Genomic DNA, 15070 nt, shown 5'->3' on the forward strand with positions numbered 1-15070 from the left:
TTGACCAGTGGACACTGTTCTCAGATGGCTTCTGGTGGGTCCCCCGAACCTTCTGAAGCCCCTGACCCTGCCGCCCCAGCGTGGCCCTCCCCTAGTGAGTGGGCCTGACTTGCCCAGGGCCCTGGTCATAGCCTGCCCTCTGCCCTCCAAGGCCCTTTTCTTCTGTGCAGCAGAGGGGCCAGACACTGCATAGGGTCGGTGCCCTTCAGCCCCAGGGCCCCGGAACCCTGTGCCTTGGAATAGCCCCCGGGAGCCTTCTCCTCAGCCTCTCCCCTCCTTTCCCCTTAGCCCCAGTGTGCAGCAGCCCAGGTCAGGGCCCTGAGTGCCTGGATGCCCTCTGCCTCCCAGTGTCCTGCATTACCTCTGGAGGCTCAGTCACCACACCCTCACCCTCCCAGCCCTGGCCTGGCCTTCTCAGCCACCAGCCCAGCTCCTCCAGAGCTTCCCCCGGCAAGGTCCCTGCTGGGCTCAGCCCAGGCCCCCCAGCACAGGTAGGAGCCTTGCACCTGCCCTTGGCCCTCCCCACCCTGCATGGTGCCAGGACCCCCAGGCCACAGGGAGGCCCCATTTCTCTCTGCCGCTGGCCCAGTGGCCCTGGAGTCCCACTGCAGGTGGGGTGTGCCCCTGACGTCTGAGGAGGCTAAGTGCCCTGTCCTCAGCCAGGCCATCCCCTCCACTTGGCCCCAGGGCCCCGCTCACCACCCCTTCCCCTCACCTGCACCACAGGCTCTGGCTGACTCTGCCCAGGCCCTGAATGGGCCCCTCTGGCAGCCCTCTGCTGCTACACTGCCCTGCACCACCTCCACTCAGCTTCATTGTGCTGGTGGCCCTGGCTCCTGGCAGCCCATCTTGCTCCTTCTGGGGCGCCAGCCTCAGAGGCCTTCCTTCCCAGGGTCCACTGGGGCCAGCCCTGGGACCCTCCTGGTCTCAAGCACACGTTCCCCCTGCAGCCACACCTGCCCCTGCCTGAGAGCTCAGCCCTGATCCCTGGAACGCCTTCCCTTCTCCATCCCAGCTCGCCCTTGCCAACTGCTCAGTGGGATGGACTCACACTCCCTTCCCGGCACCAGGAGGCTGCACTGCACTTTCACCAGCCCTCAGCTGTCTGCTGCCAGCAACTACTCAGCTCCTGCCAAAATCTAGGAGCTGAGTGATGCCTCCCACCGTCCCTGCTCACCTGTGGCTGCCTTGCCCTGAGCTCTAGTGCCTGTCCCCTGCTCATCCTGCCTCCCACCAGCCCTGCTCACCTGTGGCGGCTCTGCCCTGGTTCCCTGAGCTCCAGGAGCTGCCCCTTGCTCCTCCTGCTCCCCACCGGCCCTGCTCACCTGCGGCTGCTCTGCTGAGGTCGCCTGAGCTCCAGGAGCTGCCCCCTGCTCCTCCTGCCTCCCACCTGCCCCTGCTCACCTGCGGCGGCTCTGCCCTGGTCCCCTGAGCTCCAGGAGCTGTCCCCTGCTCTGCAACCTCCCACCGGCCCTGCTCACCTTCTGATGCTCTCCCCTGTTCCCTGAGTTCCAGGAGCCGTCCCCTGCTCATCCTGCCTCCCACCTGCCCCTCCTCCCCTGTGGCTGCTCTGCCCTGGTCCCCTGAGCTCCAAGAGCTGCCCCCTGCTCCTCCTGCCCCCTAACCTGCCCCTGCTCACCTGCGGTGGCTCTGCCCTGGTCCCCTGAGCTCCAAGAGCTGCCCCCTGCTCCTCCTGCCCCCCACCTGCCCCTGCTTAACTGTGGCGGCTCTGCCCTGGTCCCCTGAGCTCCAAGAGCTGCCCCCTGCTCCTCCTGTCCCCCCTCCCCTCTCCTGTTCGCCTGTGGCTGCTCTGCCCTGGTCCCCTGAGTTCCAGGAGCTGCCCCCTGCTCCTTCTATCCCCACCTGCCCTGCTCACCTGTGGCTGCTTGGTCCTGGTCCCCTGAACTCCAATGCCTGCCCCCTGCTCACTCTGTCCTCCCTCAACCCGGGGCAGCAATGTCACTCAGGCCACTGTTGCCCCCCTGCCTGTCCTGGCACCCTCTGTCCAGGTTTAGGCTGTTTTTCTTGCCTCATTTTTGTTTTTGCAGCACTTGGCTTGTTCCCTATGCTGTGGAGCAGCCCCACTGTCCAGTCAGGTCTCCCCAACAGAGCCCCTTGCCCTTGCCCATGGGCCCCTCCTGGATGAGCTCCCGGATCCTCCCGTCCCTGCACTGCTCCTGCTCTGGAAGCCTCTCCAGAACCTCAGCTCCTCAGTGGTCTCTGCTCTGCTGGGTCAGTTCCCTGAATGCACGGAACCTCAGCCCCTCCCCTCGCCCCAGGCCTGCTGCGCTCTGGGCCTTTCTGGGCCTCCCTGGACTCTTCCCTCCTCCTGCCCGTGCACTCAGCACAGCTCTCCCCTCCTCTCCGCTGCTGAGCACAGCCCTGCTCCCTGCCAGCAGGTGCCCCAGCCCCATCAGCTGGCTCTGAGCCCAGCCCCTGTGCCTCCCCTGTCCCTGCCTCTGCCTCTGGGCTCCTTGGCTTCCACCCTCCTGTCCTGCTGCCACACTCACCCTCGCTGCTCTGCTCCCGGCTCACCTGCTGTCGTTGGTCCTGGCTGAGAGGAGGGCCCCACGGCCAGCACTGCTGACCCTGCCCTGGGCTCCAGTGATGCTGCCGGCCTGGACAAGCCCCTCCGTTCACCTGGGTCCTCTCCTCCTCCCTCGCTCTACTGCCTCCTCAGCTCAGGTGGGTCGTGCCCATCCTGGCATCACCCCATGTCCGGCTCTGCTGCATCCCATCATGTTCCTCATGCTCCCAGCCCGGTCGTCCTGGAGGCCTCAGTCAGCCTCTGGTGTATCCTGCCCTGTTGGCTTGGAAGCCTCTGCCCACGGTCCCCGTTGTCTCGCACTGGGTGGGCATCGGTGCCTGAAGGCTGCCCACCTCCCCCGTGCTGGCTCCGCTTGGGCCTCCATGTGGGGCCGGCCTCGCCCCCGCGTCTCCCCAGCCTCTTGCAGCCTGTTCAGCAGCTCAGGTCCAGGAGCACCGACGGCTGCGCCCAGGCTGTCCTTCTCCTCCCGAGCCTGTGCCCCTGCCCTGTGCTGACCCCATTCACCGAGGTGGGGGTCTCAACCCTTCCTGTTCTGGCGCGGTACATGTGGGCAGCCCCGCCCCCGCCATCAGCCGCTATTTGTCTTCCTAGGAAATCACAGCTCAGGTCCCAGGTCCCCAGGGGTGTGAACTCCACGCTGCAAAGACTAAGAACAGGATTGAAACCTGTGGCACCGCTTACTTCCTGAAGTTCCCTTTTCTTCTGGTGGTTTCTGTGTCAGAGGGCGAGGGGGAGTCCAGACAGAGCCAAGGCTGCCTCATGGGTGTGTGGGGATGGGGGTGGTGGCTGCCCCATACTACCCCATACTCATGGGAGAAGGTGGGGAGCCCAGACCTTGTGTGCTGCTCTTTTCTCTGTCTCTTAGTCCCTGGGGCTGGACTGAGACTGGCAGCGATTATGACCATTCTGCCCATGGTCTCAGCCTCTCAATACCTGGGCCTCTCACCTGAAGCTTCTGGCCCCCACTGGGCCCTGGTGGCTGCTTTGGCCTGGGCGTCTCTCTAGCTGACTCTCACTCATGGCGCAGGGAGGGGAGTGTGAGTTCATCCCGCTGAGCAGCTGGCAAGGGCGAGCTGGGATGGAGAAGGGAAGGTGTTCCAAGGCTCAGGTCTGAGCTCACAGGCAGGGGCAGGTCTGGCTGCAGGGAGAACGTGTGTGCTTGAGACCAGGAGGGTCCCAGGGCTGGCCCGAGTGGACCCTGCACAGGAAGGCTTCTGAGGCTGGTGCTCCAGAAGGAACAAGATGGGCTGCCAGGAGCTAGGGCCACCAGCTGTGCTCCTGGGGGCCGAGGGGACGTGGGACAGGTGGATGAACACACTGAAGGTGAGTGGAGGTGGTGCAGGGCAGTGTAGCAGCAGAGGGGAGCCAGAGGGGCCCATTCAGGGCCTGGGCAGAGTTGGCCAGAGCCTGTGGTGCAGGTGAGGGGAAGGGGTAGGGGGTAGGGCCCTGGGGCTGAGTAGAGGGGATGGCCTGGCTAGGGACAGGACACTTAACTTCCTCAGAGGTCAGGGGCACACCCGAGTTGCAGTGGGACTCCAGGGCCACTGGGCCAGCAGTAGAGAGAGAAATGGGGCCTCCCTGGGGCCTGGGGATGCTGGCATCATGCAGGGTGGGGAGGTCCAAGGGCAGGTGCAAGGCTCCTACCTGTGCTGGGGGAGCCTGGACTGAGCTCATCAGGGACCTTGCCAGGTGGAAACTCTGGAGAGAGGGAGGAGCTGGGCAAGGACGGATGTGGAGGTGGGAGGTAGCGGGGGACGAGATGCAGCCAGAGGGACTGGGCAGACCAAAAGCCCGAGGAGGTTTCACACAGGAAGCATCCAGAGTGGAACAGGAAGCATGCAGAGTGGAACAGGAAATGTCCAGCATGGAACAGGAAGCATCCAGAATGGAACAGGGAGCATCCAGAGTGGAACAGGAAATGTCCAGCATGGAACAGGAAGCATCCAGCATGGAACAGGAAGCATCCAGCGTGGAACAGGAAGCATCCAGCGTGGAACAGGAAGCGTCCAGCGTGGAACAGGAAGCGTCCAGTGTGGAACAGGAAGCGTCCAGCATGGACACTTTGAAGGGAAATCATGTCCCTCCCACTAAATGTGCTCTCCCTAAGGACCCGGCCTGCCCTTGTGACCCTGCTGGATCCCTGAGCTGACACCAGCCCTGCCCTCAGAGAGAATGTCCAGGAGACAGGTGGAGGTGCACGTGTGGGTCCCTGGGGAAATCCATCCTCCAACCGCGGGCTCCCAGTTGGCTCCCAGCTTCTGGCTCCGGCTTCACCCCATGGAGCTCATAATGGGCTCAATCTCCCAGCCTGGGGGAGGACAGAGTGAGGGGCCCCACACTGTCCATGGCACACCCAGGGGGCTGGGGAGTCTGCACTGGGCTGGGGCAGGGAGGCCTCGTGCAGCCTGTGGGGCTGGCAGCTCAGGACAACACTCGTATCTGTTAGCTGCGGCCCTGGCAACACAGCACCCCAGACTGCGTGGCTTAAACAACAGACGTTTATTCCGTCCTGGTTCTGGAGGCCAGGCATCTGGGTTGGAGGCCTCCACGGGGCTGGCACCTCTGTGTCATGGGAGACTCTGTCCCAGGCTCTCTCCTTGCTGCTGGGCTTTGCCGGCCGTCTCTGCTGCTCTTGGCTTATGGAAGCAGCACCATCTTCACAGGGCGTTCTCCCCACGTGCTGTCTGTGCCCAGATTCCCCCTTTTCATGGGGACAGCAGTCATATTGGATCAGAGGCTTGCCCTACTCCAGGGTGACCTCATCTCAACTTGATTGCAGCCCCAAAGACTGTTTCCAAACAAGGTCACATTCTGCGGTCCTGGGGGTTAGGACTTCAACACATGAATTTATAGGGGACACATTTTAACCCATGACAGTTTGCCCTCCGCTTCCCCCATAATCATGTCCTTCTCACTTGCAAAATCCCTGCACCCCCATAGCAACATCTCCAAGATGGCTAACCCCTTCCAGCACCAACTCTTAGTCTACAATCTCAGAGAAATATCACCTGCATCAAGAGTGGGAGAAACCACAGCAGGGAGCCTCCTGCCCCCTCTGGCCCAGGTGAGGCTGTGTGCACTGTGTGGGTGTGCCTGGGGATCCACTTGCCCCCCCATCTATCTGCTCATTTTCCCCAGGCTGTGGGCATTTGGGGCAGAGGCCTCAGTGCCTGGCCTGCTCTCTCCTGGTTCTATCCAATGCCCCAAGCTGTGCTGGGCTGGAGGGGCTGGGCAGGGTGGGCCCCCAGGAAGGAGGATGGGTCACCTGCTGCTCCCATAAGCCCAGGTCCAGTCCCAGCTGGGGATCCATCTCTGGCCTCTGCCAGCCTTGAGATCTCCCAGTCCTCTGTGTCTCCCTCCTGGGGCCCACCAGGCCTGCTCAGCTCTGAGTCCCATGTCTGTTCTCACCCTGCTCTGAAAAATGATGTTTTTCATTTCAGAATCATACTTTCAGTTCTAGAATTTTCATTTGGTTCTTGTAAATATTTTCCATCTCTTATAGAGATTCCCCATCTAGTCGCTCATTATAATAGTATTTTCTTTTAAGTCTTTGAACATATTTAACATAACTTCTTTAAAGTCCTTGTGTGAAAACTGGGTCTGCATCTAGGTCTTCTTGGAGTTGATCTCCATTGATCCCTTTTTCTTCTGACTATGGATCACATTTTCATATTTCTTTGCATACCTGGTAATTTTGGATGTGCACCTGATGTTGCTGATAACATGTGGTACAGACTATGGGTTTTGTGTTCTTCCTTAACAGAGCATTAATTGTTTTTTTTTAATGTTAGGAAACAGCTTGAGTTGACTCAAACTCGCAAGTCTGTCTGCCTGGCAGTGGGCAGTAGCTGGAATCTCAGTTCTCTCGACCTTACAGGTGTTGCTTTCTGCTGGGCCCTTTGGAGTTTTCCCTACCCATGCACAGCTAAGGGATCGGCCAGAGGTTTCAGTGGAGTTTACTTGCAGATTGTGGGGTTTCCCTTCAGTGACCTTCTCCTTTATGGACATCTTCTCTTCATTTCCAGCTGCTCTGAAAATGTAGCCCTGCATCCCACTCCTCACCAGGAGGGCTGCAGTTTCCTGCTTGAACTCTAGCTGCACCCATTACATGCACTGGGGTGTGACTTCAGACCAATATTTCACGGAATAATCCTTACTAGTGTTTGCCTACTTCTGGTCATGTTCCAGTGCCTGCAATTCGTGTGTGTGGGTGTTGTGTGTGCTTACAGCTTTTCCAGTGTTTATAATTGCCATCTGCCGAAGGGCTAGTCTGATATTAGCTGCTCCAGCATTACTGGAATCAGAACTACTTTCTCTCATGTGGTTTTTCATTTTCATTTCCCTGTTGACTAGTGTGGTTCAACACCTTTTCATATGTTTAGTGGCTATTTGGATATCTTCTGTAAAATGTCTGTTCAATTCTCTTGCCTATTCCTCGTTGAATTATTTGATTTTTTTTCTCATTGGTTTATAGGGGTCTGCTTTATATTATGGATCTGTTTCTGTCAGTCAATTATATATGTTTATAGGAAACATTGAGAAAAATTAGTAGGTGCCTTCCATGGAAAGGAAGGCATCGTCTTGTACACTCTTCCAGGTTATTTCATTCTATGGAGCTCTGCATCTTTTATTTCCTTTGAACTATTTTACACCTCTACAAGCCAGGGGTCCCCAACCCCTGGGTCATGCACTGGAATCTGCTCATGGCCTGTTAGGAACTGGGCCACAGAGCAGGAGGTGAGTGGTGTGTGAGCATTCCTGCCTGAGCTCCACCTCCCGTCAGATCAGTGGCAGCATTAGATTCTCATAGGAGCGAACCCTATTGCGAGCTGCACATTCCCGGGATCTAAGTTGCACACTCCTTATGACACCCTAATACCTAATGATCTGAGGTGGAACAGCTTTGTCCCCAAGCCATCCCCCGATCCTGGTCTGTGGAAAAATTGTCTTCCATGGAACTGGTTCCTGGTGCCAAAAATATTGGGGACCACTGCTCTAAGTTGTACATAATTGATAGCAATGCAAAAACTCTTTGAGTTGGGAGAAATCCAAGTTCTCATCTTTGGAAGGACAATGAATTGCTCCTCATCTCCCAGGGAAAAGGCCAGTTTTGCATTTATCTATGAACTCCTTTTAGCATTCCTGAATCAATTATGTAAGTGTAGTACTTAGAATTCCACTTTGAACTGGTTGCAACACCTTAGTTAATGAGATAAAGAGCATCTCTGAAATGTGTCGTCATATGTTTATGTGAGTCCTGATCATAACAGTTTTAAAAAATAATCTTTTAACTCGTGATTTCTTCTCCCTCATGGCCCGACCCCGCCTCAGTATCCAGGGAGCTTAGTTTTCTGTGGCCTGGGAGGGCAGGAGACCCGGTGTTGATGGGGAGATCTGAGGTTGGCCCCAACTTTTCCCCACAGCTCTGCTTCAAGGAGTGCCCTGGGAAGGCCTCCCAACCCCACACCTGTCCTGTTGGCCAAGGTGAGCTCCATGCCATGTGGCATCTCTGCCGCTGACCACCTGGTGAGTATCTGTTGAATAGAGAAATGTGCAGCATCTCCACAGAGCTTCCAGGGCTTCTGTGCTCTCCAAACATCTCTGGGCTCCTGGCACCATCTCAGGGTATGATGTGTTGGTGTGTGGGTTGGGCCCCTGTCCCTGAGGGTAGGACTCAGGCAAGGACAAAGCTCTGGACTCAAAGAGCTGGTGTAGGGGTGAGTGAAAGGAACAGGAGCTTTGGGGTCAGAAATGCGGGTTTCAGCCTGCATTGTCCCCATGAGCAGGGGCTGCAGACTCACCACGGCCTCAGTTTCTACAATGGTGAGAGAGTGTCAGAGACTGCAGCACGTATTTGAAAAGCGTCCAGGGACGGCAGGGGTCTGGGTTGGACCAGCTCTCCTGAATACTGAGGGTGCGATCTTGACCATTGTGAAAGGAAAATAAAATCTCAGGACCCTAAAGTCACTATGCCAAAAAGAACAGTTGAGGTGGGAAGCTGAGTCATGAAAAAAAAAAAAAAGTCATGCGTTTCCTTTTGTTTCTAAACTGAGAGCAGCAGCAGATAGGCCAGGTCTACCCAGGTGGCCTCCCTCACCCTGAGAATATAAATTAACAGCCTGGTCTTCATGACATGGGACAAAATGAGACAAGAAATCATCCCTCCTGCCCCTGAGACGAATGCATGTTTGACTTCTTCCTCTACTCTGTTTATTTTCTTATAAAGTGCAGATTTACTGAGCACAAGGCGAATGCGTAATTGCTCCCTCCACCCCTCCTTTTCATGCAACGTGGGGGCTCAGTGAACTCTAATCAAAGCCTCAGAAGAATGTGACCCTCCCGTCTTGCTTTTTTCTCTTTCATCTTTCCCCTCCTCCAGCTTTTCCCCTTTTCAATATTGAAGCAGGACGTAGTGTGACTGCATCTGGGGTCAGGTGTGGGGTGGTCCATGTGGACAGTGAGGAAGGTGGTCCCTGCCCGTGGTGGTCTGGGTTTCCTGGGAGATGGCCAGACGTGGGTGCTGAGGGGAAGAGGCCGGTGCAGTCACTGGACGGGAGAGAGCATGTCCATTGTGCTGAGTGGGCTGGGAGGGATACACAGAGAAGACGGTGTGGCTCAATAGCTAGCACCGGGGATGGGAACGTGGGTGAAGGGCCTGGCACATGGAGTAGCTCAAGGCGTGAAGTTGTGATCCGCCCGGGGAGCCTGTGCCTGAGTGTGCTGGGTGGGTGCTGGGGTCGCAAGCATTCGTGTGCCTGCGAGGCCCGTGTGTGTATGTGTGTGTCACATGTCCCCCATGCGTGGCAGGCATCGTCGCGTGTCCCCCATGCGTGGCAGGCATCGTCGCCTGTCCCCCATGCGTGGCAGGCATCGTCGCGTGGCCCCCATGCGTGGCAGGCATCGTCGCGTGGCCCCCATGCGTGGCAGGCATCGTCGCGTGGCCCCCATGCGTGGCAGGCATCGTCGCGTGGCCCCCATGCGTGGCAGGCATCGTCGCGTGGCCCCCATGCGTGGCAGGCATCGTCGCGTGGCCCCCGTGTGTGGCAGGCATGTGCAGCCTGAGTACCATGCCAGACGGGGCGTTCTGTCTCCTCCAGGCCCGGCCCTGCCGTGTGAGCAGGGAGCCTCCCCATGGGACTGATGTTCTGTCTCCTCCAGGCCTGGCCCTGTCCTGCCATGTTAGCAGGGAGTTTGGCCATGGGAGTGGTGGGCACAGGCGTGGCTGTGCCGGGCCTCACTGGCTGGACTCGGTGGGGACACCATACCTCTTGCTGAGTGTGGGTGTCAGAGGGGTCGAGGTGCCTTCTGGGAGGTGGTCGGGCAGAGGCAGGGTTGGGAGCGTGTGGGGAGATGGGTGTTCAGCTAGGCTCCTTCCCTGTGCAGGGGCTCAGCTGAAACCTGGGCTCTCACTCCCCTCACCCCTGCCTCCCCAGCATCCTCCCTCTGCCCCTCTCTTCAGCCTGCCTCGGGCCTTGCTCTGGGACCCCTGCTGAGAGGACAGGAGGGGCTTCAGCAGCACCCTGTGCTGGGTGGATGCTGCGGTCACAGCCTCGCTCTGTCTCCTCACAAGGCCACGTGGTGGCAGGTCCTTCCTCCTGTCTAACCAGAGTCCTGCTTGCTGCTCTGCAAGCCCACTTGGGTCACGTGGAGCTGGGGCACCTGGCAGGGTGGGCTTCGTGGACTCAAGGGCCACCAGTTCCTCCAGGTCAACATGCTCAGATGGTTCCATTCTCCCCCTTCCCTTGGCCACAGGGACCTCTGTATGCTGGGCTGACCACAGATGTCACAACACAAGAGTCACACCAGGAATGTCACACCATGTCACAGTGTGGGGAAAAGAGAGAAAGATCAGACTGTTACTGTGTCTATGTAGAAAAGGAAGACATAAGAAACTCCATTTTCATCTGTACAAAGAAAAATTGTTCTGCTTTGAGATGCTGTTAACCTGTAACTTTAGCCCCAACCCTGTGCTCACAGAAACATGTGCTGTATTAAATCAAGGTTTAATCACACCCCATCACACCAGGGATGTCCCACACCATCACACCACATCACATCATGTCACACCACCCACATCACACTATGTCACAGCCTGTTACACTTCATCACATCACACCAGGGACGTCACACCTTGTCCCATCACGTCACATCATGTCACACCATTCCACATCATTTCATGTTATACCTCATCAAGCCAGGGATGTCATACCCATCACACTACGTCACACCAAATCACACCAGGGATGTCACATCTGTCACATCACATCACACTATGTCCAACACCACCTCACACCAGGGACATCACACCATGTCACACCACATCCCACCACGTCACACCACATTACACCAGGGATGTCACACTGTCATAGGACATCACACCATGTCACACGATGTCATGTTACATCACAGCATGGGCTGCTGGGGGGTGTGCAGGGGCAGCCTTGCTGGAGAGTTGAGGGAGGGTCCTGGGGCTGGGCATGGTGTTCCCGCAGGAGGGCTGGCCCTCTGGAGGATGCTCGATCCCAGGTAGAAAGTGGGAGGTGGGCCCCGGGTGGCTCAGGGAGGGGCCCAATTTCCCCAGGGGGACCTGGTCCAGGCGCCAGGCACTGCAGGGGGCAGCAGCTGCAGGAAGCATCTGCTTCTTCCCAACTCAGCCTGCTCAGTGCACGGAAAGTGCCCTGGGTTTCCTTTCCTTAGCCTGGCCAGGCCGTCCATCCTCAGTCAACTGGAGCCCACCTCACCAGGGCACCCGGAGGCCCATAGGGCCCCTTGAAGGGCAGAGGGTGGAGACCTGTCCAGCAGGGTCCCTGAGGGCTGGCACCTTCTCTGGACAAAGCTCTCCTGCATCTCTGGGACGCCGTCCTTGGGCTTGGGATAGAGCCGGTGATGCAGCAGCTGCCCGCCCTGCACCCCAGGTGCTGTCTCCCTCACCCCCCGCGGGGCTGCAGCAGTGTGTCCTGAGAGTTAAAGGGCTGGGCTTCAGCACCCAGTTCAGGCCAGGCCCCCTGAAGCCCACCCTCCAGCGGCGAGCCTTCCCACGGCACGGCAGGGCCTGGAGTCTGGGGATTTAGTCCCCAACTCTGTGTTTGGTGGAGCTCCAGCTGCTCGATGCCACAAAAACGAATCCAACCACTCCTCTTTTCCTGGGTGAGATTGTCTCTCTCCTGCCACAGGCAACTCCGATGGCATTTCCCAGCCACCGCAGCCAGCACGGCAACCGCAGTAACAAGACTCTGTCCTTGACTGAGTTCCAGCCAGGCTCCTTGGAGCCTCTCCACTCGGCCTCAACCTCGGCTTATAAAGACTTGAGCAGACACTAACAGTTTCTAACAGCTTCTGGCCGTACCACTAGGCCGACCCCTGCCGCATCAACACCTGCCTGAGAAAGCTCCGTGCACCAGAACTGACCGTTTGGACCCACCCCGACCTCCCTTTCTCAGGGTGTCTGCTGAAAGGGCTGCAGCCACACGTCCTTCTGTCTGTTCCTGATGTCTGTGCATTTCCTGTGACCCAGGAGGGTCTTTCTCAAGACTTGAGAGCTGCTCCCTGAAGTGTCCCCATTGGGAAGGATGGGGCCTGTGTCTCCAGGCTCTGGGAGGACAGAATCCTGACCTCAACAGTGGCCAGCACAGACACAGCGGGCCCCATCCCAGGGACGCTGACCAGCGCTGGGCAACTTTTCCCTTCCCCGACGACTGAGCTCCGAGCACCCTCCCTGCTCCCCCTACCACCTCCCTTTACAAGGCTGTGGCCTCTGCACAGATGAAGGTGAGTCCAGGTCATGCCGGACTCTTTCTTCTGTTGCAATAGTTATTTCTGTTGAAAATCCGTCCTTGCTACATGACGTAGTGCCCAGGGGGATGCTGAGACAGGATGAATGTATTTTGCATGTGAGAAGAACATGAATTTTGGGGGCCAGAGTCTGGACTGTGATGGGTTAAATTGTGGCCCCTACAAATTCATATATTGAAGTCTTAATCCCTGGCCTCACAATGTGACTATTTGGAGATGGGGTCTTTACAGAGGTCATTCAGTTCATATGGGGTCACTAATCTAACCCGATGTGTGTTCTAAGAAGAGAAGCTTAGGACACGGGCACACAGAGGGATGGCCATGGAGGACCAGGGAGGAGATGGTGTCTACAAGCCAAGGAGAGAGGGCTTGAGAGAAACCAGCCCTGCCTGCATCCTGATCTCAGATTCCTGGTCTCTAGGCCTGGGAGGATCCATGTCTGCCATGGGAGCCGCCCCACTGTGGTCCTGAGCTGACGCACACAGATCTGACACCCACCTCTCGCTTCACACCATGGCTGGTTCTGGAAGGCCCTCCCTGTGGCTCTGCCTGGCCAGCCTGAGCCAGCTCCCAGCCTCGACCCAGCTTTCCCTGGAGGCCCCGTCCCCCGCAGAGTGACCAGGGCAGGCAGCACCGTGCCCAGCAGGAGGAGAAACTGCATCCATGTAGAAAAGAGGAGAAGCCCCGGGGGTCCACGTAGCGACAGGGGCCAGGGAGGGCTGCTCGGGCAATGCCTGTGGCTGCAGGAGGTGGGGGGCATGTGCAGGGAGCCCCCGAGGTGCAGCTCGACCAGCCTCCTCTTGACTGTGCTTCCCACCGGGGGCAGGAGGCACGTGGACACAGGAAGGCGGCTGCCATCACGAAGTACAAGACTTAAAAAGGATATTTTATTGTCATCAAAAAAGAAACATTAAAGACAATTAATGAGCTTTAGAAAATTTAAAAGAAGAAGAAAAGCTACCAAAGCTGAAATGGTGGCACCTCCTTCGAGTGAGCCCGGGAGTCCTCCCTGACGGCCGAGGCAGGCGCTGGCCGCACTCCCGCTCGAGCCTCCCTTCCTGTCTGCGGATTCTGCGTGACAGTCACGGAACGGCGTGATGGGGGCAGCAGAGCGTGGGGGCCTCTGTCCAGCACTTGTGGCCAGCAGCCCCGCTTTCGCAAGAACACGGGCACCCTCTTTGTCATCTTGCCTCTCCACCTGGTGCCCCCAGAGTGGCTGCTTGTTCCTGCTGCATGTGCCCCGGGGCTGGACGCCAGCCTCTGTGATGAGTTCTGGCTGTGTCCACGCTCCTGGCTCTCCCGGTGTCCCTCCACCTCTCTCCCCGATGCTCCTGGGCCTCCTCTGTCCTCAGGCCCCACCAAGGCTGAGTCTTGCCCGCCTGGGACCTGGTCACCAGCCTTCTGTGGGAGGCCTGTCTGGGCAGATGCCCAGCCCTTCCTTGGGCTATCCTCACCCTTGCACTGTGGGGCTCCTGCAGCGGCCACATGGCCCAGGCTCTTCTCTGAGTGATCTCGGTGGACTGGAGTGGGTGGGAGGTGGCAGTGTCCTGGGCCTGGCCCCTTCTCTTCCCAATGCAGACTCTGGGGCTGGCTGTCCCTGCGGGTTGAGTTCCACCCGAGAATCCAGCAGTGTAGGCAGGCAGCCAAGGGGTGGTGCTGGCACCGAGACTGTTCCCAGGAGCCAGAGAGCAGCATTCTTTGCTTGAAATCAGAACAACCTCATTCCTCATGTCAGGAGTTCACGGGAGGGCCGGGAATGGAGGCTGATTGGCTGCGGGCTGGGAGGAAGGCCGTCTGAGTGAGCCTTCGCAGCTCTCCGAAGCGTCCCCAACAGGGCCTGATGGTGCTGTGGCTTCCCTACCTTGGCGGCTGATGCTCCCACTCACCATCTGGAAACCACGCCTGTGTTCAGGAGGCTGGTGTGGACGCGGTTGGCTCCAGGGCCAGCTCCTGCCTGGGTGGGGGCCTGGGATGCCGGTCACTGCCTCCTTTTGTGTGAGCACCTGGCGGTCTGGAGGGCAGGGACATCCTGCTGAGGGGACACCTGGTCCCCAACTCCCTGCATGCACCAAGCAGTGGAGGTCTGGGGTAGACCTGCTATGCACAGGGTCTGGAAGCGGGGCATGTTAGGGTCAGAGGATGACTGCAAAGACAGAGAGCCATGGGGTTGAGGGTGGTGAGGTCAGGGGGCAGGTGTGGCCTGGGTGGTGGCTGAGCATGGCCCACGGCTCGTGTGTGGGGTCTGGGCGGCCCTGGACCCCCCGCAGAGGGTGGCCCTAGGCCCCCTGCCTGAGCATGTTCCTGTAGTCGGGGACGATGGTCTGCTTCAGGTCCACCACCGAGGAGAAGATCCACTTCACCTGTAGGCAAGGCACAGCACAGGGGTGAGCGAGGCCACAGCCCTGCCCCCGAGGCCTGCCCACCCCTCAGGCCACCCAGGTGCCACGGCCTCACCACTGCCTGCTCTGAGGCTTGAACTTGGAGAGCAGAGCCAGGTCACCAACAGTATGTGGACAGCACAGAAGACAGCATCAGGGACAGGTGGGGACAGTGTGGGGGACAGTGTCAGGGACAGGTGGAGACAGTATGGGGCACAGTGTCCATGGGGGACAGTGTCAGGGACAGGTGGAGACTGTGGGGGACAGTGTTGGGGACAGGTGAGGACAGCATGGAGGAAAGTGTGAGGGACAGGGGACAGCATGGGGACAGTGACAGGGAGAGGTGGGGACA

General features: G+C 58.4%; 1 long non-coding RNA gene across 1 annotated transcript; it reads right to left on the reverse strand.

The window, feature by feature from the left end:
- Positions 1–13205: 13205 nt before the first annotated feature.
- LOC134808387 (uncharacterized) lies at positions 13206–14616 on the reverse strand. Its single transcript, XR_010151288.1, has 2 exons — positions 14227–14616; positions 13206–14118 (listed from the first exon to the last, which is right to left on the reverse strand). It is a non-coding gene; the product is annotated as an uncharacterized LOC134808387 (long non-coding RNA).
- Positions 14617–15070: the final 454 nt, after the last annotated feature.

This window comes from Pan troglodytes, chromosome 15, assembly GCF_028858775.2.
Source record: "Pan troglodytes isolate AG18354 chromosome 15, NHGRI_mPanTro3-v2.0_pri, whole genome shotgun sequence".
In the NCBI taxonomy this organism is placed as follows: Eukaryota; Metazoa; Chordata; class Mammalia; order Primates; family Hominidae; genus Pan; species Pan troglodytes.